This window comes from Callithrix jacchus, chromosome 20 (genome assembly GCF_049354715.1).
Source record: "Callithrix jacchus isolate 240 chromosome 20, calJac240_pri, whole genome shotgun sequence".
Classification (NCBI taxonomy): domain Eukaryota; kingdom Metazoa; phylum Chordata; class Mammalia; order Primates; family Cebidae; genus Callithrix; species Callithrix jacchus.
The window spans coordinates 5,373,113-5,397,158 of record NC_133521.1 but is presented as its reverse complement, the minus strand read 5'-3'; the positions used below and the strand labels follow the sequence as shown (position 1 = coordinate 5,397,158).

The 24,046-nt window shown below is 43.5% G+C and overlaps 1 long non-coding RNA gene across 2 annotated transcripts in view; it reads right to left on the bottom strand.

The window, feature by feature from the left end:
- The window catches only part of LOC103789397 (uncharacterized), a 29,757-nt gene extending 8,663 nt beyond the window's left edge, over window positions 1-21,094 (bottom strand). The window contains exons 1-4 of one of the 2 annotated variants that reach the window (XR_013530453.1): window positions 20,655-21,094; window positions 17,236-17,459; window positions 14,947-15,150; window positions 5,419-5,552 (exon numbers count right to left, since the gene is read on the bottom strand). This is a non-coding gene — a long non-coding RNA (uncharacterized LOC103789397). The remainder of the gene's footprint in view (window positions 1-5,418; window positions 5,553-14,946; window positions 15,151-17,235; window positions 17,460-20,654) is intronic. The other variant, XR_013530452.1, reaches the window with a different exon arrangement.
- Window positions 21,095-24,046: the final 2,952 nt, after the last annotated feature.

Here is a 24,046-nt window from a genome sequence, read left to right as displayed (position 1 = left end):
TGCAGTGGCATGATCTAGGCTCACTGCAACCTCCGCCTGCCAGGTTAAGCGATTCTCCTGCCTCGGCCTCCCAAATAGCTGGGACGTGCAGGCATGTGCCCCAGTGCCTGGCTAATTTTTTGGATATTTTTAGAAGAAATGGGGGTTTGCTATGTTAGCCAGGCTGGTCTCCAACCCATGACCTCACATGATCCACCTGCCTCGGCCTCCCAAAGTGCTAGAATTACAGGTGTGAGCCATCATGCATGGTCTAAGACTGCATTCTTTGCACTACATCCTTGACCAAGATGAACCTTGAACATAGAGTACTGCAAAAGATTCCGTTTCAATCCACTGGCTCCCAGAGCCAGCCATCTGCCTTATCCAACTGGGGAGCAGAGATGAAATTAAATTGCTGCAGCATCTCTCCCCGACTCCTAAGAAACCAATGAAGGATGGCAGACTGGCTGGCTATGGCCATTGAGAGAGCAGACCATTCTGTGTTAATGAGGCAGAAACCAGCCATACTGCAAAGCCGGGAGAGATGCATTGTTTTCTGTGTTCTTGTAAAGGGACCTCAGGGAAAGACAATATCCTACAGCAAAGTGCATGAAAGGAATCAGTATCCTCTTAGTATAGTGACTTCTCTATCCATTCAAAGTTTCCCAGACCAGAAGGGGCATGAAAAACTTTTCAAAGAGTTAGAAGAGTAACCAAAAATAAGAAAAAGGAAGTATATATGAGACCACTGCCCAAACGTCAAAGCTGCACAATTCACCCAGAGTGTGGAGATGAAAGGGGTCGGCTTGGATCTGAGAGCCATCATGAAAGACATGGGTGGACCAGAAGCAAAGGAAACATCCAGTCCCATCCAGAGGCACCATGGGGAGGGGAGGGAGAAGAGGTTGAGGATGCTCTTTCTTCTCCCATGACGATGCTTCCCCAGTGTTTCTTCTTGTTGTTCCACATTCTGTGTTCTATGTTTATATAGGTGAGAGACATCAAAGAGCCTGAGCGTTAAAACAAGGCCACAAGAGACCAGGAGAAAACAGCCTGGGGGTGACCTGTGCTTGCTGCAGCCCATTCCCCAAACAATGGCACCAGGGACCTCTGTCATAACGATTGCATGCCATTTGGCGATGTATTTTATCACCCGGTAGCGGGGATGCTGCCCATTCTACCTCTATGAAGTGTTGCAGGGTAGAGTTATTTTACAGAAAGAATGTTGTCAGAGTGCTGTTAATCTCCATGGAAGTACAGACAGGAGAACAAATAAACCCAGGCTTGGAAAGTGGGGATTGGGTATGTTCTCACCCTCTTTCTCCAAGCCTTTACAAGTGAGACCACTGCAGCTTGGGAGAGTTAACTGATTTCTGTAAGGTAACATAGCCAAGGTCAGAGGTGGAACTAGGACTAGAATCTATACAGATTTAGAGGAACAAAACTTTTCATTGTTAGGAGGTCAGGAGTGCGACTGAATGGATGAGAATCTCCTTTATTGAAGAAGGCATGAAAAACAGGACTGATTTTCTTACCATTGTGACAGCTCACAAGAATCTTTCAAAATTCTTCCAGGCCTAAGAGGCTACAAACCCTGAAAACAACAACAACTAAGGGGAAAAGCCAAGAGTCAGGTGGCGCATGGGCAGGAGATACCACCGGAAACGAGGCAGGCAGATCCTCGAGGAAGATTGCTGGGCTGAAATTTTACCACAATTTGGCCTCAAGCAGAGAAATGAGAGCTTCCAATATGCAAGGCGCCCTTCTGGTTGCTGCTGGCGACACAGAAATGAAGAAACACCCGCAAGAGAGGGGAGAGGAATTATGCCGCAGTGTCAGACACAGATCTGACAGTCACTTTCATGTGCATTTCCTCATAGCCAGCCCCTGAGCTAAGTATTGTTTTCCCTATTTTACAGAGAGGAACCTCAAGCAGTGATTAAAAAAAAAAAAAGAGTGTGATGTGTTTGCACATGCTCTTCCTGTCCCTCTCTGGAATTTAGACGGAAATGGGTAAATACATAGAGAAACTGGGGTATGTTCATGAAAACTGATGTTTCAACAAATCTAAAGACGGTAACATGAGAAAATGAAAGAAGCTCTCCGGTGTCTGCAGCCTCGCCATCTTCTCACACACATGCGTCTCCTCAAAAGCACCCTTGCTCTGCAGCTGAACCAGAGGCTGCGTGACCTTCTCCCCTGCAGAGAGCAAGGCAGCTGCAGAGCACCACTGTGAGGCTTCCACCAGGCACAGGTTAAGAACGTGTGACACTCTTTTGTAAACAGTGGAGAAGTCACAGAAGGTTTCTGGACAGAAGAGGAATTTGATTGGATATGGTGCTTATAGGGGACCTGGACTGGGAAGACAAAGCTCAGGTTTGAAAAGGTGGTGGGAAGGTGTGGAGCAGTCAAGATGAGAGGTAACAAAGAGAGGTGCTGAAAGTGGAAAGAGAAACAGGGCCCTAGCTTTAGACAGCCCACAGGGTGAATCCAGGTAGATGTGGTCACGTGGTAGGGTACCATTATCCCTATGCATCATTTAGCAAGACTCTCCTAGAGATGATGGCTTCAAGCCAAAGGGCTATTACGGTGAGAAGTGTACCCCAGTAAGTAGCTGGGGATGGGCATCTTTCTGGGAAGGAAGACACTAGAGCCTCTCAAATCCTGGCAAAGCGTCTGCTGCTTTCCTTAGCTGCCCCTCACCAGAGAGCACCTTTCTCAACCACATCAACCAGATGAGAAATGAAAAGAGAGGGACTTTTTTTTGTTCTGTTCCATCATTGGTGTCCTTGTCTCTTCCCCTTGTGCCCATGTTCTAACCCGGAAGTGTTGTTCCACCAAATCCACCTTGCTGGTCCCCTGAAAAGCAGGCAGAATCCTGTCTTGCTCCTGAGAGACTATTAGAAAAGCATTTTGATGATTACCTTTTGTTAATGTGAAGAATAGATTTTTAAATTGTCAGTTCTATTACCTAGCCCTATCCCTGGGCTTCCTGCAGAGCTGACCCCATGCCCTGCTTTCTCCATCTATCACGAACATAAAAACTCTTTAAAGATCCATTTCCTCCTCCTGCACCCCCCATTATTATTACCTTCGTTTTAGCTGTCAAGAGACCTTGCTAAGAAAAGAATGCTATAATTCAGCATTAGCTTACCAGAAAACAGTGGTGGGAGTTGAAATCACAAGCAGGCAGAGAATAAAGTAGAATCAAAATTCATCATGAAGCCATTTTCACCTCCCATTCTCCACTCTGACCGAGACAATAACCCTTGTTTGTGAGGAGCATAAAGATTTGCTCCTGTATATCCTAGGAAGAACATTGTGATGGTTGGCCCCTGTTATTCTTTATAACTGTTAGGATTCTCACTCCTCCCCTGGAAAGGAGCCATATATTTTAGAAATGCTCTGATCTCTTATCCACAATAAGCAGGGGGGAAAATGTATAATTTAGCTTACTTTCAGCAGACGATGTTTGGACTGGATTCCCAAAGCAGATGACGTGGGTAATTGGCAACTCTCTGCCACTAAGGACCATGACAAATGTTGCAGAAGGGCCTTGGCCAGTGCTTCCACAAGAAGTCCCTTGGAAGCCCTCAGGTGCCTACCTGTGCCCTGATTGGGGGGATGGGGAAAACAGCTTTTGGAGGAGGCTGACGGGCTTTGGGCACCTAGCGATTGGATGACAGCAGTTTAAAAGGTAAGAGAGCTAACTCTACAAATGTGGCCAAGTCATCTTAATTAAGACCAGAATCACTTTATTAAAAAGAAATGGCATTTGACTTCAGATATCCAATCTAAGTTGCCACCAGGAATTGGAAAGGATGGTGGGCACTGGATGACTATACAGCAAAAGGCATGTGGGATTTTTCAGTTGCTCTTTCTTTTTTTTGAGATGGAGTTTTGTTCTGTTGCCCAGGCTGGAGGGCAGTAGCGCAACCTCAGCTCACTGCACTCCCAGGCTCAAGGGCTTCTTCTACCTCAGCCTCTCAAGCAGCTGGGATTACAGGCTACACTACCACACCCAGCTAATTTTCATATGTTTAGTAAAGATGGGATTTTGCCATGTTGGCCAAACAGGTCTTGAACTCCTGACCTCAAGTGATCTGCTTACTTTGGCCTCCCAAAGTGCTGGGATTACAGGCATGAGCCACAGCGCCCGGCCTATTTGCCTTTTCTGAAGCTAGTCTCAGATTAAAAGGCAAGTGGCTGCCTGGGGCTAGGGGTGGTGGTCTGCTGAGAACTACTGACTCTGGGATTTGGCTTAGATACTGCACAAACCCCCATGAGCCTTTTACCAGGAGCCATCCCTCTTGGTTTCCAACCCTGCAGAGTCCCTTAAGCTCTTCTTCCCCATACTGAGACACTCATGTCTACCCTTTCCCTCCCTGCACACTTAAAAACCTCCAATGTTTTCCCACTGGACTTAGATTAAAAACCAAACTTTTAGTTAAGGCTGCAGGGTTCCCAGCTAGCTCCTGCCCCACACTCAAAACTCACATCTATCCAGTCCTCTTTGTTCACAGAGAGGGTTCAGCAACTCTGGACTTCTTTCTGTGAACACAAAGGACTTGCTCCTGCTTGGGACCTTTGCATTTATTTATAGCTCTCTCCTCCTGGATGGCTCTTCGCTTAGAGCACGGCTGATTCCTTCCTATAATTCTGCTCGGATGTTACCTGTTCATGAAGCTTTTCTGACCCACCCTATGTCAATATCCCTTGCTCCTTCTGTAACTTTCTAACCACTACTCTGCTGTTTTTCTTTGTCATCCACCCCCAATGTTATTATATATCTTTTTATTATTCTGTTTCTCCACACTAGAATATAAACTCCTTGAGATCAGGGTCCTTGCCTGTCTTGGCCACTACTAAATCCCGAACACTGATAAAAAGTGCTCAATCGATATTTTAGAATGAATGAATGACTCAGTCAATCAGTCAGTCAGTCTGTTAGGAGAAGAATCACTGCCACATGTAATTGAAAATCCAGAAGCAAGTCTTTAAAAATCTTGCAGCAATCAAGCAAGTCCATGTGATGCCAGTCTGGTTATACTGTGGAGAGAATTCTGCATGCATTTGGATGGGAGCCACCAATGAAGCTCCAGCCAGCCCTGTGCTCCTAGCTGGCACTCGACAAAAGTAATTTGTAGGAAGTCACTTTATAGCCAAAATCAGAGTTCTAGTTTTTGCTCCCCAGAGCCACTGACATGCACTTATGGGTATTTTTACCCAGAGATGCATCCCACAGCCAGTCCATTAATATCTTACATAAACTAGCAGCAAGGAGCGGCAGGTGAAAGTCTTTAAAATATTGTCTCAAGCAGTAATTGTTATTGTGCACAGGCAGTAATCTCAAAGCCAGTGTGATGCCTCTACTTGAGAAGAGGGGTCTACCATAAAAAAAGACACTGGAATTGAACCCTCCTTCTGAAGTCCACTTACCTACCCTTTCTTCTTACACATCTATTTAAATGTCATGGGTGGCCACATGCACAACCAGGAAACATAAAAATAAGGCAATTTTTCCAGTTACCATGCTCACTGGAGCATATTTGGCTTCATCTTGCGTCATTGATCTGGAAAGGAAAGTAGAATGAGATGAAACCAATGGGGCCAAACACATTGAGGTTGGATCCCTTTAGAACCATTTTAAAATAAATAAATGTCAGTGCTTTGTAGAAAGAAGAAGGTATGGGCAGGCTGAACTCTCTCCTCTAGAAGTTACTTTCCCTAGAAATTACAGGTAATAACTCTGTGGAGTGAGCTGTGCACAAAACTTTGAATGTTCCCTCAATATGAGGACTGTGACACATGGAATCATTCGGCTATATCTGCAGGTTTGGAGCTGGCTACGTGCTGCAAGAGGAAGACTTTGGGAAGGGAAACCAGGCGACAACTCCAGGACTCCAGATGCCTCCAGGGCTCTGATGGGCTTGGAGCCTCTAGATCCCGGCCACTGCTTTCAGCATGACAGTGGTGTCAAGGCAGTTCCATAAAAAGCATTAAAATCGTAAGGTGTAATACATTAAAGCCAATCTCTCTCAAATCTAAGAAACACAAAACATTTACAAAGCCACCCCCACTGAGAATAGCAGCCTTGTCATTTACTCACCTTCACCACCACTCAACCAATATTTAAGCACATACCTCATGCAAGCCATCATGTTTCATGCTAGATAACCAATAGTAAGCAAAATAGACAAGTTCCCTGCCTCTTCTAGAGCTTTCATTCAAATGTAAGACTATCTTTTCTTTCTTTTTAGGACAGTTTTATGGAGATATAATTCACATACCACATAACTCATGCATTGAAAATACACAATTCAAGGCTTTGCATATTTTCATAAAGTTGTTCAACCATCACTATAATCAATTCTAGAATATTTTCATTATCCTAAAAGGTAACGCAAAGTTTTAAGGAACTAATCATTTGGTCAGTTATTGAGTTGCAATCATGATTATTCCTTCTACTTCCCTGAAAGAATAAAGCATGTAATATGAGGAGGCCTCTGGTTTGGGGGTTTCGATAAGTCTCTCGGCAAAGTGACATTTGCGCTGAGAGCTGATGGGGGAGTAGGAGAAAGCCAGGCAAAAGGAAAGAAGTGAGCAGGAGGAAGCAGAAAACACCACTGTGAATTAGGCTTTGTGGTGGATCTGCGGAACTGAGAAAAGGATGTTGACTTTTATTTTAGAATAATGGATTTTCCATTGTTTTAAGAGTTTTAAGTCTTCCTGTCTACTCCCATCCTCCATGCACATATTTTCATTTCAAAAAAAATCTCCTGCTGATGATGAGAGAACAGATTGGAGGGAGGCAAGCATGAAAGCAGGAATATCAGTCAGGAGCCGTCACAGAAATCCAGTGAGGAGATGAGAGTGGCCTAGATCAGGACAGGAAATGGGGGCAGTGAGTTCATTCAGGATTTATTAGGAACAGAACTGAAAGACTTTCACAATTGATTGACTTGGAGGAGTGCTGACTTCTACATTTGATGCCTCCACTCCTGGGTATGTGGGTTACAGATGGAAAACTGGAAGAAAACTAAGAATTTTTGAATTGGGAGAGAGATCATCAGGGTTTGTGACAAAACAATCAATGGGTTCGCTGTCCAACACACAGAGGCCAATACTGTGGCAGTGGCTTTTCAGAAAAGAAAAGTTTTATTGCCAGTCAGCCAGCAAGGAGACAGGAGGAAATGCTCAAATCTGTCTCCCCAAGCTAAGGTTTTAGTTGGGTTTCATAACCATAGATTAATTAGGTGTGAGGTGTGATCTGATTAGATCTTGCAATGAAGTGGTGTTGGGAAGAATGATCTGACTGACTGACGTGGGGTGACTAGAGTACGATCTGATTGAATCCTAGATCCTGCTTGGTGGTGTCTGCTTCTTAAATCAGTCCCCACTCCTTCAACCAAGCACTTAGGTTCCCCCTTTGGCTGCACACTTGGTTCATCTGGGCATGCTCAGGTTATATGACCTCAACCTGGAGATCCATGGCAAATGAAAAACAACTTTGTTACCAAAAGCCAAGCCAGATTGATCTGGTGTGGCTCAACACTGGATGTATTGACTAAGCTTTCAGGTAGGTAGTTGAATATGACGCTGAGGTCAGGTGAGATCTGAGCTGGAGAAATAAATGTAGGAGTCATTGATGTCCTGCACGTAGGTGAGGCCACCCAGGGAGAGACGACACAGCAGAGAAGGGGCCTCAGGCCAAGCCAAGGGAAGCACCAACATTGCAATAGTAAATAGAAGAGGATATCCTGGTAAAGAGGCTAAGGAAGAGCTGCCGGGGAGGGGGAGGTCAACCAGGAGCATGCGATGAGCTGGAGCCAAGGGGAGTTGGTATTTTAAGTGGGGAGAGGCTATTTGTTTAAAAGCTGCTGAGAGATGAAGGCTAAGAGAATGTCCTTTGAACTTGGTGACATGAAAATTATTGATTCCCTTAGCAAGAGTCATTTCAGTGACAGAGCAGTTGGTGGAAGAATGGAAAGAACATACGCAGACAACGCTTCAGAGAAATGTGGCTTCACATGGAGGATAAAGATGGCCGAGATGGAGGGCCATGTGGAGTGAGGGAGGAAGGGTTATTTTAAGACGCGGGTGATATAAGCAAACAGTAATGCTAATAGAAAGGATCCAGTGAAGAGCAGGAAAGAAAGATGACTGTTGGGTAAGGTGCTTGAGATGGGAGAGTGGAGCTGAGACCCCAGCACAGCCACAGGGGCTGGCGTTAGTTGGAAGGGAAACCTGCTTCTGCCTGGTGGGTTCTAAAGCAACAAACCTTGGTTTCACTACAGCCGGCAATGAACCCAGGCCATGCTGGAGGCAGGGATATTCTCCAGAAGCCCCACTGAACATCATTTGCTACTCACCTACTCGCCATGCCCCTGGAGTGCGAGGAAAGGTCTTCTGTTTGCCCCTCACAAAACACAACTCCCTCTCTCTCGCATTAAACACATGTCTTGGTGACAAGACATCAGAGACATCCAGGAACCTCATGGATAGAGAACCTATGTCTACCTCCTGCCTCACACAGCTGAAACATCAATTTATACTTCACACATCAGAATACCCTTTCTCGATGCCCCCTGCTCCTCAGAGTTCAGATCCTCTATCCTTCATCTCCTTGAGATAGAAATAAGTGCCCACACCCCATGGCGTGTCAGAAGTATCACATCCCTCCAGAGAGGTAATGTCATCCCAGGACATCATTTCTTCAGGTGCAGTAAGACCGGCCTTGAAAGGGATTGTGGCAACAGAAGAGAGTGGCTGCCACCTGACTCCCTGCCCTACTTCTGGTTCACGGGGTTCATGAAGCCTCAAGCCTGAGCTGTGAGGGGGGCTGCTCCCCATCACTTCCATATGGTGCATCCTACTATATGCACTGGCCACTGAAGTCAAGTGCATCGGCCTTCTGTGCAGCTTCACCATGGTCAGGCAGGGGTGAGGACTGAGCTGGGCACTGGACCACAGGTTCAGGAGGAAGGGAACCACCTGGCCCCAGAGCAGAAACCCAGTAGTTGTGAGGACACAGGCAATGACTCCTGTGAAGGGTCCTTGAACAGGGAACTAATGTTGTGAATTATTATAACTATTATTTTGTAATGCTTATTTCTGCATTTTTCTTTTTTAAAAAAGTTATTGTGGGTACATAGTAGGTATAATATTTATGGAGTATGTGAGATAATAGTGAGCACCTGTAGTCCCACTACTGGGGTGGTTGAGGCAGGAGGATGACCTGAGCCCAGGAAGTCAAGGCTGCAGTGAGCCATGATCGTGCCATTGCACTCCAGCCTGGATGACAGATGAGACCATTTTTTGAATCTTTTAACAGACCTTGCATTGTGGTACATGTGGGAGCCCATGTTGGGGTGAAGAAGAATGACCACACGGGCCTTGGGCTGACCTCAGCGCTCCCACACATGAACCTCCCAATGTTAATAATCCTCCCAATGTTAATAATTCACTTGATTGGTACAAAAATATAGTTAGAGAGAATGAATAAGACCTGTTATTATTTTGAGACTGAGTTTCACTCTTGTCACCCAGGCTGGAGTGCAATGGTGAGATCTCTGCTCACTATAACCTCTGCCTCCTGGGTTCAAGCAATTATCTTGCCTCAGCCTCCTAAGTGCTGGGATTACAGGCATGTGCCACCATGCCCAGCTAATTTTTGTATTTTAAGTAGAAATGGGGTCTCACCATGTTGGCCAGGCTGGTTTTGAACTCCTGAGCTCAGGTGGTCTGCTTACCTTGGCCTCCCAAAACACTGGGATTACAGGCATGAGCCACCCACGCCTGGTCTATTACTGTTTAAGCAATTTTCCTGCCTCAGCATCCCAAGTAGCTGGGATTACAGACACACACCACCCAGCTAGTTTTTGTATTTTTAATAGAGACTAAAAATAGAGACGGGGTTTCACCATGTTGGCCAAGCTGGTCTTAAACTCCTGTCCTCAGGTGGTCTGCCCTCCTTGGCCTCCCAAAGTGCTGGAATTACAGGCATAAACCACCATGACTGGCCCAGGAACTCAATTTTTAAGTTTTTTTCCTGGGGTTCCCTTGGCCAAGAGAGAATTTGTTCCATCAGTAAGGCACTTAGAATTTTAGTTTTAGTTGACAAATCCCAGTAAACTTTCATGGGACAATGTATTTAATCAAAGAGCTGAGACTAAACTCTATCAAGGATCTAAGGGGCTAAGCCAAAGGAAGAAGGAATTGTGCTGGGATCATCCTCCACCTCCACAGCAGAGAAAATTAATGGCACAGTCCTTGATGCATTTGAGAGAGCCACTTAGCTAACTGCTGATTCTGCTAGTTCAGGTTATTTACTTACCCGTTCAACAGAAGTTGAAAAATCACCTGTATTATTAATTTGCGTAAAACCTTCTACCTTCAGAATATGATTCAAGCTATTTTTACAGAGAAAAGTTGGAATTCTAAGCTTCTTGCTTACAAATTACTAAAGTCATTCATCAGCTGTGCACATAAACGCCAGGCTTACAATTTCTTTAACCTTCCATTTTTCAGATGAGATAAACATGCACAGGTTTGCTGAATTGCTCTAATTCTGATTGCACACTCAGATACAAAAATACCAAAAATCTTTTAGATCCTTCCCTATTTTCAAACAGATAATTCTATCTTCCTTTGGGCAAATCCACATTCATAATACATAGACGTTGTCTAGTCTCTTTTGTTTTTTTTTTGTTTTTTTATCAATTAAGCATTTATTTAGCCTCTACCACATGTTTAGCTCTGTAGTGGGCACTGGGTGAAGACACTCAACCTATTTAGCCTTTATTGAATGCTGGGCCTCGGAAGCTTCTACTTCAGCTAAAGAAAGCAGCAACCTTTTGAAATCATTAAATCACCAGGGAATCGTCTGTGGTCTATAATTGAATGGAATTACATGGAATCCCTGGGCATTCAAAGATAAAACCCAGTAGAACCTCTAGAGTTCTGGAAGACAAGAGAAAACAAGAAAGGAAGGACTGAATAAGACAGAAGGAGAAGTACATTTCAGACAAGGGCACTCACCCCCAGTCTGTGTGTTTGTTTTGAAGACTGTGAATAGCTGGGACTGACTCACAGAGGCAGACAATAGGGAGCCATTGAAGGTTTATAAGTGAGATGAGTACAGATATTCCATTTTGCTGCAGTGGATAGGTTTTCCTGACAGAATCCTGACTCAATTGTCAATGACAGCTGTTCTAGTGGGCAGCTCCCTCATGTAGGGAACACATAGCAAGACTTGAGTCCTACAAATGGATGGGCAGAGGGCATAGTATTTGGCAGTGGGATAGATCCCCTTAGCGACAGAAATTGACCTGCTCATCCCCTGCCAGTGGAGGAACCCAGGAACAAAGGAACCTGCAAGGATATTCGGAATATGGGAGAAAAAGGGAAGGGGCACATTCATTCCCGACAGTGTCAATGTGAGCAGTCCCACTATTTGATCACGAGTTCCTTCAAGGATTCTAGACTCACCAGGATAACATCGTTCTCTTCTAAGGAAGCAAGAAAAACATCACGACAATCCAGTCTAGGCCACGGTTCTTTTTAGCAGGGGTGGGGAGGGTGGGGACAGGGAGGTGAACTCTAAGGTGAAAATAAAGGATATCCTCCCCCACGCAAGATGTGCTCCTCCAGGCGCAGGTCTGAGTTGTTAGGGACTGAACCTCTGGATTCAAAAGAATCATCACACATGAGTACAACCCTAGAAATGCCAGAGCCTGCCTGCAGTCTGTGCTGCCCACCTCCCCTGACCCCTCTGCAGTGCCCCTCAGGGGTTTCACTCAATGTGGGTCCTCACCAGGATCGGGGCAGGGCACAGCTAGAAGCCCCGGTCCCTCCTCCTGATCATGGCATATAAACTGCATGGTTTCAACCAAATCCAGATTTTTCTTTAGCAACCATGGATCTTAAAAGGTGTTGAGTACTGGACAGGAAGAGATGTTTATAAGATTTTCTGTCTTTGTCAATCAAAGGTACAATGCCCATGGGAAGAAATGACCCAAGAGGAGAGCCATTCTGAACTGGGCTCAGGAACTCCGTTAAGGATGGGGAGGAAGGAGCAGAAGCAGAGGCAGAGAAATAGAAAAAAGTTTCCTTTCTCAGAACAGGTGGGCTCTCGGATGTGGTGGCTCATGCCTGTAATGCCAGCACTTTGAGAAGCTGAGGTGGGTGGATCACCCGAACTCAGGAGTTTGGGACCAGCCTGGCCAACATGGTGAAACCCCATCTCTACTAAAAATACAAAAATTAGCAGGGCACAGTGGCACACGCCAGTAGTCCCAGCTACTTGGGAGGCTGAGGCACGAGAATCACTTCGACCCGGGAGGCAGAGGTTGCAGTGAGCCGAGATTCTGAGGTTGCAGCCTGAGAGACAGAGCGAGATTCTGTCTCCCCCCCACAAAAAAAAAAGAAAAACAGGGGGACTCTCCCTCCACTGAGGACACTATTTCAGACTTGCTTTTTCTTAGCCATTGTTGTTGTCAACTAAAGACAAAAATCAAGCTTTTAAAGAATTCAAGTTATTTGTATTCAGAAGTCTTCATGAGGACAGTAGACTGTGACCTAGCGGCTGGGAGCAGACAGGTCAGATTGCTCCAAAGCAGTTTCAGCCCACAGCTTATATGCAGATGTCAGGGGTTTGAGTATGTGCAAAATCATGTCAAAATTTGGATGTGAGAGATCTGGCTCTAGATGACTAAAGTACCTTTGGGTAAGAGATTGTAGCAGCATCATCACCAACCCTCTCCTATGCTGTCTTATGTTTAGGCAAAGGCAAGGGATCAGGTCATTTATCTTTACAAGGATGTAGTGACTCAGGGAGAGACGTGGGTGACCCAGGGCTCTGTCCTGCTTTGTCCTCAAGGCATTGTTCTGGAGGGCTGCATTTCATCACAGTGAGGGGCTCAAGCAGATATGAGCAAACATGGCTTTTTATGTTTGCTATCTTGCCTCACAATTGTCATTAAAGAAAAGAATATAGAAGTTAAAACATAAACCAAAGGGAGCTGGTTAAAAAGGTGAGCAGATTAGGGTAGGGAGTTGAGAGCCCAGATCTGGAATCCTGCAGACCTTGGCTCCAACCCTCGCCCTGACACACTGGCCTGGCACAGGCCTGTCTAACCTCTCAGCTTCTCAGCCTTGCCATTTCTCAAACAGAAGCAGCAACAGTCCCTTCCTCACAGAAAAGGTATCAGGGCTAAATGAACTCAATCGCGAAAAGAATTTAGCAAATATGGGGCCAAAAGTCCTGACAGACACTGGGACAGGTGTCCTGGGCAGTGGATGGCTGGGCTCTGAGCAGGGTCCTGTGGACACTTGGGCAGGTGTCCTGGGAAGTGGTTGGCCAGGCTCTAGGCAGGGTCTGACCAACACTGCGGGTGAGTTCCGAGCCGTCAGTTACCGGGCTCTGGAAAGGGTCTCATGGGACCCGTCTGGCTCCCTGGCTTTTCAGTTTCCTCCTGGTGCCACAGGCATCCATTCCTCTGAACTGAAAGCTGAGTCCTAAACCACATTCTCTCTTTGTCCCATTTGTGGCTTTCAACGACAGAGAGTGAGACAGGAGGGCGTCTCTATTCCCTGCTGGGGAACTTTCTCCTGGTTCGAGCCAGGTATCAAGTTGGTGGTTACTGAGAAACAAGGCCACCAGGTCCTGGCAGTGGGAACAGAAAGGAGAGGTCAGATTCCGAAGACAGTAGGACTTGGCAATTGATGAAGAAGAATATAAATATGACTGCAGGTTCTGGCATAATGAGAGGTCATAGAGAAGAGACCTTGAATCCAGAACGGAGAACGGTCCATGTTGGGAGGGAATAGCAAGTTCTACAAAATTTGGATAAGAGGTTTGATGAAAGATAGTAGGGCAGGTAAGTGGAAGTTTCCAGTGGTTAAATAGCAATACAGGATTCATATCTATTGTATCTATATGTATGTATCTACACATCAAGGTGTGTGTATAGGAGTTATCAGCGTAGAGGTGAAATTTAAGGCAAGAGAATGAGAAGCTCTTTGAAAGACAGACACAGGGGAGTGAAACACTTAAAGGAAAGGGGATGCAGTTACAGAAATGTAAGACAAACTGATAAAAGGGTAGAGTTGGAGGAGAACTTTGCAGAAATCTAGCCCGATTCACTGACTTAAAGGATAAGGAGACTGAGGCTCAAAGAGCATCAGTGATTTGCCAAATGGTCGACCACATCCAGAAAATGGGAGATGTGGGGCCTGAATCTGTATTCTCAGACACAGTTTCTGTCCTTTCCCACTGGAGACCTGGACATCGCTGCTTGCAAGTGAATGTTAATTAATATTGATCACCAGGATGAAACTGATGATCATGAACCTCTAAATTGGTGTAAACTTATGAGTCAAGAAATTGTGAATACTAAAAATGCGAATACACTTTGTCCTTTCACATAGGTCAACACACACACGCGCGCACACACACACACACACACGCAAAACCAGAAAGAAATCTTAAACAGATTCTCATTAATTGAGGGCAGATTAATGATTTCAATGGCTGGAGAATCATTCCACCTTTTTTTTATAACTTGGAAAAGGAAGTTGCTGGAAAAAATCAGATTCAAAGCATCTCTTTTCTGCCTGGATTCATCCTGCAGTTTTTCAACCAGAGTCTTGCAGGAAGTTGTTCAGAAGGGAAACGATTTTGCTGCAAGACTTCTAGGTCATGAGCTGTGCTTTCATAATTTGCAATGTCTCTATCAAAAAACAATTGAATTTGAAGAACCAGAAACACATGTTGAATAAAAGGTTTCTGATTACAGCCCTCACTTGCAGGCTCAGAAAACAAACCCTTCTCTAAATGATGCCAACCTCTCTAAACCCATCGTCCTTACTGGTGTCTCAGCTGGCATTTGAACCAAAATTGCCACTTAAACCTGCCCCTTTAGTTCACTGTACTGATTGCATAAGATGGGACCATTAATTATCTACCTCGCATTGTGTTTCTCCTCCACCATGGTAGGGCGGGCAATTGATTCATGTTATTGAGTTTCTTCACTTTCATTTTATTGTGGGATCTCAAAGGGAATGAAATATACTCATGCTGGAAACGTCCGTGTATATTTGGTAGCTCTCAGTGCTTTCCACAAGATGCAACTGGGGCTCGCTTTTAGTGTCCGATATGTCTCAAGTAATCTGTTTTCAAGAAAGAATTAAGTCAGAATAAATACACTTCTCTCACAGCTGCAAGGTTGCCGGCCCCCTCATTTAGGGAAGCTGCTCCTCATTGCTCCCATTCTGCTGTCCATGAGATACTGTACCAGTCACAGAGGAGCCAAGGCTATTGTAAAAGGGGGCACAGGCCTGGTGACAGCGGGTCCCCACAGCCCTACCCCAAGTTTTTCAGCTCTGGAAAAACAGATGAGCCTGTTTCTTCATGAAGCACCTTCGAAGCAGTCATGTTACAAGTTTGAGAATTTTCTCATGTTGCTATGTATCATTTTAATTTAAAATTTAAAATGTCTTCTACATCTGTGATGACTTTCTCTTTTGAGTTCTAATTTTGTGACTTGGAATCTAACTGTTGAGTCATTTACTATTTGTGAGACCTTGGGCAAAATGCTTAAACCCCCGCCTCAGTTTCCTCATATGGAAAATGAGAATGATAGTTCTTACCTCATAAAGTAGAGGTAAGGCACTAAGCCCAGTGCCTAGCATATTAGGTGCTCAATAAATGTAAGCTATTATTAGTCTCCATCATTACTTCATTAGGCTGACTGGAGGTGTAGCTATCTGACAGTTTCTTCAAAAAACAGTTTATGGGGACTAAATTCTTAACAATGATGTCTACTTGAAAATTACTAAAGGAATAGATCTTAAATATTTTCACCATTTAAAAAAATGTGAGGTAATGGGTATGTTAATTAGCTTGATTCATTTCACAACATGTACGTGTATCAACATTCACATTGTACATCATAAATAGATATAATTTTGTCAATTATGCCTTAATAAAGCTGAGGGAATCCAGATCTTGGATTTATTCTATTTTCCTGTTCTTAAATTGCTTAATTTCTGTTTCACTTTATCATTTTCATTCTTGTGCTTATGTTTATTTTGCCATAATTTTTAAAGTTTTTTTAAAATTAACATTCAGTCAATTTACTTCCATTCTGTCTTAGCACTACATTTAAAGCTGTGAATTTTTTCTCTGAATATGGTTTTAGCCATCTTAAATATAGAAATTCGATCATAGTCTAGATATTCTAAAATTTTAATTTTGGTTTCAACTTAGAAAGGAATTTCAAAATTTCCAAAGCGTTGGGTTTTGTTTTTTTTCTATTTTGATTATTAAACTGTAGATTTTTTTTCTTTTGTTTGACATAAGAGAATGCAATCTGTACTATTTCTAATTTTGAAATGCATGGAGGCTTTCTTTGGCACCCAAGATATGATCAGTTTCGAGAAATATCTCAGGGCAGTAGAAGGTATGATCTGTTTGAATATGAAATTAAATGGAATTTTTGTTTGGATATGGAATTATTTATATATTAATATGTAACAATAATTACTAATTACATATTATTCTCATCCTCTATATCACCATTACATTCATGGATTTTATTTGTCATAGGTGTTAAAGTCTCTCTGATTATGTTTTTGTTTCTCTTTGAATTTGCAGGTCCTTTTATGTGTTTGTGTGTGTGTGTGTGTGTATACATATATATTTAATTAATTAGTTAATTTAAGAGACAGGGTCTCTCTCTCTCTATTACTCAAGCTAGAGTGCAGTGGTGCAATCATGGCTCACTGCTCCATCAAACTCCTTGGCTCAAGTGATCCTCCTGCCTCAACTTCCCTAGTTGCTGAAACTACAAGCCACTACACGTGCCCACTTCATGTATTTTGATACTTATAATATGACTGCTAGAACACACAGACCCTTGCCTCCCTACTCCCAAATAAATATGATAGTTATGCTTTCTGTTTCCTATTTTAGATCTAATGAAACAATTGTTGGAATTCTTTCCATCTAGATAACTGGGATAAGTTTTCTGCCTTCTGTTAAAACCCTGGCTCAACTGTCAATGAGAGCTGACTTTGTAGGCAGAGTGGGTGTGGAGAAAACAGAGACACCACACAGTTAGGAAGTTGGGCTGAAGCCCTGTGGCCATCTTCAATGCCATCACCTTGGTCATTGTCATTCCAACCTATGGGAAAGGGGAGGAACACAAAGGGCAAGCAGGGAGGTTTACGGGCCAGGCCCGGGGTGGCACTCACCTCCACTCACATTCCATTGAAATCCCAAGCGATTGCAGGGTGTATCTGAACAGCCATATGCTCATCACCTTGGTCATTGTCATTCCAACCTATGGGAAAGGGGAGGAACACAAAGGGCAAGCAGGGAGGTTTACGGGCCAGGCCCGGGGTGGCACTCACCTCCACTCACATTCCATTGAAATCCCAAGCGATTGCAGGGTGTATCTGAACAGCCATATGCTCATCTGTAATTCGGGGTCATGGAAAAAGAGAATAGGTTTTGGTGGACAGTTAGCAGTTTCTGCCAGAATGCTGTTTTGTTTTGTGTTGCAAAGCGATTTAGGCCACTTATAGTCTTGTTACAGATGCAACACTTTTTTACCTCTAATTCAATGCTGTCTGATATTAAACGGGAGAATCCCAGTTATATTGGATCTGGAGACTGTCATTTCTCTCTCTCTCTTTTTTTTTTTTATCTTGAGCTATATGGTCAATTTTCTGATGCACCCTTACCCCCGCCACCCTTCTGGTAATTTAAAATTACTTAAAAATTAAAAAAAAAAAAATTTTTTTTGGAGGCAGAGTCTTGCTATGTTGCCCAGGCTGGCCTTGGACTCCTGGTCTCCAGTGATTCTCCCACTTCTTCCTCCCAAGTAGTTAGGAGTACAGGCACGTAACACTCCACCTGGTCACTTTTGTATTTTAAAGGATAAACTTTAAAAACTTTTAATATCTTAACTTTAAAAAAATGAAGTGATTATTGACTTCCTGCTGTGAAAGACAAGGAAATTAGCTCACTTACACTGGCCGCTCAGCCCCTATTGAGTTGCCAACAAGCTGTAGGATTTTTGTCCCAGCCCATTAGTTCTATTATTTTAAATTGTGAAACTTGTCTTTCATTCTGACATTCTTCGCTGTAACTGTAGATCTCATTACTAATTTTAAATTTTAATGGAGTCATACTTCATAGTTGGGTTTTTGTTTGTTTTTTGAGACAGTGTCTCACTCTGTGGCCCAGGCTGGAGTGTAGTGGTGCTATCACAGCTCACTAAAGCCTTGAACTCCTGGGCTCAGGCAATCCTCTTGCCTCAGCCTCCCTAGTAGCTGGGACTACAGAGTTGCACCACCACACCCAGGTAATTGTTAAATATTTATTTTGTAGAGATGAAGTTTCACCACGTTGCCCAGGCTGGTCTCAAACTCCTGGGCTCAAGTGGTCCACCTGCCTTGGATTCCCAAAATGCTGAGATTATAGGCATGAGCCACCGTGCCTGGCCCATAACTAGTTCTTATGTTCTTCTTCGTTACTATACTCTCCACACTGATTCTCTTGGTTGACTGGATTTCATCAAATATTATTTTCAAGAGAGGTTTGCAGGTGCAGGTGTTATGATTCCTGAGTCCTTGCATATTTTAGGAATTCATTTGCCTTTATAACTGCTTGGGGAAAAAAATCTCAGATCACACTGTACAACATTGAACTGATATGGAGAAGTTGAGTGATAGATGGCTTTTTGGGTATAAACTTCTCCAAGCAAGTTCTCCCAAAATATGTTTCAATGTTGCTCATTCCATATTACATTTTTCTAAAATATGATGTGTTGTCTTGATCTGCAGATTCAGTTATTTAGGAAAAACATAATCATTTATTTGAATTTTTTTTTTCTGTGCCAATCATAGCCTTCTCTACCTACCAGTTTTCTTTACATTGAATCATCCTTGTCTATTCTCCATCTTAATTTTTTTTTCCATCTAATCAAATATCCCCCAATCAGAGGCCTTCCAACACCCTAATCAGAGGCCTTCCAACACCCCAGGTAACCTAATAACCTTTGTCACTCTTTCCTCCTCATCCTACCTTATTTTTCTCCACAGCATTTATCATCAGTGCATGCCACCCATGTCCTCACGCCAGTGAAAACATAGCTCCACAAGGACAGGGGATTTGTTTTTTTTTGAGACGGAGTTTCACTCTTGTTGCCCAGGCTGCAGTGCAATGGCACGATTTTGGCTCACAGCAACCTCCGCCTCCCAGGTTCAAGTGATTCTCCTGCCTCAGCCTCTCAAATAGCTGGGATTACAGGCATGTACCACCACACCTGGCTAATTTTGTATTTTTAGTTGAGACAGGGTTTCTCCAGGTTGGTCAGGTTGGTCTTGAATTCCTGACCTCAGCTGATCCGCCTGCCTCGGCCTCCCAAAGTACTGCGATTACAAGCGTGAGCCACTGCGCCTGGCCTTTTTTTTTTTTTTTTTTTTGAGACAGAGTTTTGCTCTTGTTGTCCAGGCTGAAGTGCAATGGCGTGATTTCAGCTCACTGCAACCTCTGCCTCCTGGGTTCAAGTGATTCTCCTGCCTCAGCCTCCTGAGTAGCTGGGATTACAGGCATGCGCCACCACGCCTGGCTAATTTTGTATTTTTAGTCGAGACAGGATTTCTCCATGTTGGTCAGGCGGGTCTCGAACTCCCGACCTCAAGTGATCCGCCTGTCTTGACCTCCCAAAGTGCTCATTTTTTTAACCCTGTGCCAGAGCAGCATCAGGTGCATATAGATGATGCTCACTAAGCACTTGACTGAATTATCTCAAGGGTTCTGTGTGTCGGCAACTCAACTTTAAGCTGTGTGTACTTTGTTCTTTGCTGTTTCTAATTTATGAAACTTATTTTCTTAGCTCTAAGTTTCCTTTCTATTTTATTTTAATGTTTTATCTTTGACTTCTTTTTTCATTGATCCCTTTTCTCTTTAAATTCTTTTAAAATATAGGGTGTTTAATGTGAAGGATGTTCTATTTCCTGGAGTGAATTTTCTTTCAGAATGAGTTCTATATCTGTCCTTTTTCTGTAGTATTCTTTACATTGTTCACAGGCATAAGGCTGGAAGCAGTGGTTCACACCTAATCCCAGCATTTTGGGGGGCCAAGGTGGCGGATCACCTGAGACCAGGAATAAGAGACCAGCCTGGGCAACAGGGTGAGACCCAGTCTCTACAATAAACAAATAAACAGTTGATGGGCAGTTTCTTCGCATCTTTCTCATGGCTGCACAGCAGCCTTGTGGATTCCCAGTTACAATGTGGGTGGTCTTTGAAGCTCTCCCACCCAAACTGAACTCTTTGATATTCTCCAAGCTGCTACCAGCTGAGTCCCTTCCTCTTAGACAATAAGCTACAAGTCAGGAATATGCAGTCCTTAGAAGACAGAGAACTCAAAGAGAAAAAGTACCAGCACAAGAACCAACCTGAGCAGAGGGGAAAAGGGCTGATGGACAGCCCTGCCCTAAGTTCCCCATTCCTGTGAGGAGGAAAGCCCCAAAGCCATCTGTTTTCCCCACTTTTCCTCCCTGGCTAGGAGGAGAGGAGAAACAACTTCTGGAAAGATAGGCATGAAGGAGGTGGGATTAACCTGAGGTTAAGCATTTCCATCACAAGTGAAAAAGTTTACCTGGTTTGGTGGAACCACCAACATGGAAGACGCTGTCCTCGGAAACAGGATATGCCCCCGATTAGGCAGAGTGAATTCTGTCCAGTTTTAAACAACATTACAGAAGAAAATAAGAAGGGGGTCAGTTAACTCAAATCACCACTCCTCATAAGCCCCACCCTCTCAGGTAACAGGACCCAGGTCAGGACCAGCTCCCAGACCACCTGCCATTGGAGACAGTGAGTTCTGGGGAGCCTTGCATCTCAACTGCCTCCCTCCCAGAGTGAGAATGCCACTCCCAACAGCTTTCCCTTCCTTGGCAAGCAGGACTGAGACAGTCATGAGGTCAGTGCACTGCACTAGGGAGCCAGTGAGAATGCAGCTGGGGGCCAAAATCCAGTTTACTCTGAGCCATGTGTCCTGGTGTGGGGTCACATCTGCTCAGAGAAAGGACCTTTCTCTGTACAAAGGTGCCACTCACTCACACACAGGGCTGCGTGTGGGCTGGCAGTAGCCCTGCTGAATAATGCCGGATGACTGTATACATGATCGGGGAGGAGCTCACACCTTGGAGAAACACTTTTGGATATCTCCCGTAGGCGCTGACTCAACAGGCATTTGATTCCCTCCAAATGCATTTGGCTTTTCACAAATTACTAACCTTGTCCTCGCCCATGCACAGCTTCTAGGAAGCCAGTATAGGAGCCAAATTCCAATTCTAGTAGGTCTTTTGTCTGCTGCTGTTCAGAGTTTATAGTGTGAGGCTGTACTACCCGTTTCCTTTGAATGCTGCCAGTATGGTTCTGCTGGTCCATTTTGCCTCATTTTTCATTCATGTTTTTAGTTTCTGAAATGGGCAACTTTTACTACACGGCTGCATACTACTCTACGCTACTTCCAACCTGTCCTTGATGTGGTCTCTCTGTGCTGTTATAACTGTTTTCACATTGTGAAGTGTGAATATGCACTTTCATGTGCCACCTATTTAATATGCATGCTCATAAAGGCTTAAAGCACATCTGAATCTATTTTTTTTGAGACAGGGTCTTGCTCTTTCACCCAGGTTAGAGTGCAGTGGTGTGATCCTAGCTCACTACAGCCCCCATCTCCTGGGCTCAAGCAATACTCCTGCCTCAGCTTCCTGAGTGGCTGGAACTACAGGCGTGAGCCACTATACCTGGCCCTGAATTTACTGTTTAACAGTTTTGATGAAAAGCTAAATGTATTCAAGTGTTCAGTAAATGTTATTTGGTGTTAATAAGTCACCAGAGGCTTATAACATATTGAAGATGACATCAAGATGATCCCACATTCTGATTATTTTGATAATTTGAGTTCTGGGATACAAGTGCAGGATGTGCAGGTTCGTTACATAGGTAAATGTGTGCCGTTGGCTGCACCTATCAACCCCTCACCTAGGTATTAAGCACCACATGCATCAGCTATTTATCCTGATGCTCCCTCCTTCCCACTCTCCACAACAGGCCCCAGTATGTGGTGTTCCCCTCCCTGTGTCCATGTGTTCTCATTGTTTAGCTCCCACTTATAAGTGAGAACATGCAGATTTGCTTTTCCGTTCCTGTGTTAGTTTGCTGAGGATAACGGCTTCAAGCTCCATCCATGTCCCTGCAAAGGACATGATTTCACTCCTTTTTATGGCTGCACAGTATTCTGTGATGTATATGTACCACATTTTCTTTATCAGTCAATCACTGATGGGCATTTGGTTTGATGCCATGTCTTTGGTATTGTGAATAGTACTGCAATGAATATACACATGCATGTATCTTTATAGTAGAATAATTTATATTCCTTTGGGTACATACCCAGTAATGGGATTTCTGGGTCAAATGGTATTTCTGGTTCTAGGTCTTTGAACAATCACCACATTGTCTTCCACAATGGTTATCTCATTGTGGTTTTGATTTGCATTTCTCTAATGATCCGTGATGTTGAACGGTTTTCATGTTTTTGGCCACATAAATGTCTTCTTTTGAGAAATGTCTGTGTATGTCCTTTACCCCCCTTTAATGAGATTGTTTTTTCTTGTAAATTTAAGTTCCTTGTAGTTTCTGGATATTAGACCTTTGTCAGATCAATAGATTGCGAAACTTTTCTCCTATTCTGGTTGTCTATTCATTCTGATAGCTTCTTTTGCAGCAGCTTAATTAGATCCCATTTGTAAATTTTTGCTTTTGTTGCAATTGCTTCTGATGTTTTCGTCATGAAATCTTTGCCCATGCTTATGTCCTGTGTGCTATTGCCTAGGTTTTTCTTCTAGAGTTGTTATAGTTTTGGGTTTTGCATTTAAGTCTTTAATCCATCTTGAGTTAATTTTTGTGTAAGGTGTAAGGAAGAGGTCCAATTTCAGTTTTCTGCATATGTCTAGCCAGTTTTCCCAGCACCGTTTATTACATAGGGAATCCTTTCCCCTCTGCTTGTTTTTATCAGGTTTGTTGAAGATCAGACGGTTGTAGATGTGCAGTCATATTTCTGAGATCTCTAATCTGTTCCATTGGTCTATGTGTCTTTTTATTCACCAGTACCATACTGTTTTGGTTACTGTACACTAGTAGTATAGTTTGAAGTCAGGCGGTGTGATGCCTCCAGTTTTGTTATTTTTGCTTAGGATTGTCTTGGCCATATGTGCTCTTTTATGGTTCCATATGAATTTTAAAGTAGTTTTTTTCTAATTCTATGAAGAATATCAATGATAGTTTAATGGGAATAACATTGAATCAATAAATTACTTTGGACACTATGGCCATTTTCATAATGTTGATTCTTCCTATCCATGAGCATTCTTCCTATCCATGGACCGTTTTTCCATTTGTTTATGTCCTCTCTTATTTCCTTGAGCAGTGGTTTGTAGTTCTCCTTGAAGAGGTCCTTCACTCTTCCCTTGTTAGCTGTATTCCTAGGTATTTTATTCTCTCTGTAGCAATTGTGAATGGGAGTTCATTCACGACTTGGCTCTCTGCTTGTCTATTTTTGGCATACAGGAATGCTTGTTATTTTTGCACATTGATTTTGTATCCTGAGACTTTGCTGAAGTTGCTTATCAGCTTAAGAAGCTTTTGGGCTGAGATGACGATGAGGTTTTCTAGATATAGGATCATGTCATTTGCAAACAGACACAGTCTGACTTCCTCTCTTCCTATCTGAATACCCTTTATTTCTTTCTCTTGCCTAATTACCCTGGCCATAACTTCCAATATTATGTTGAATAGGAGTGATGAGAGAAGGCATCCTTGCCTAATGCCAGTTTTCAACAGAAATGCTTCCAGCTTTTGCCCATTCAGTATGATATTGGCTGTGGGTTTGTCATAAATGGCTCTTATTTTTTGAATATGTTCCATCAATACATAGTTTATTGAGAGTTTTTAGTATGAAGGGGTGTTGAATTTTATTGA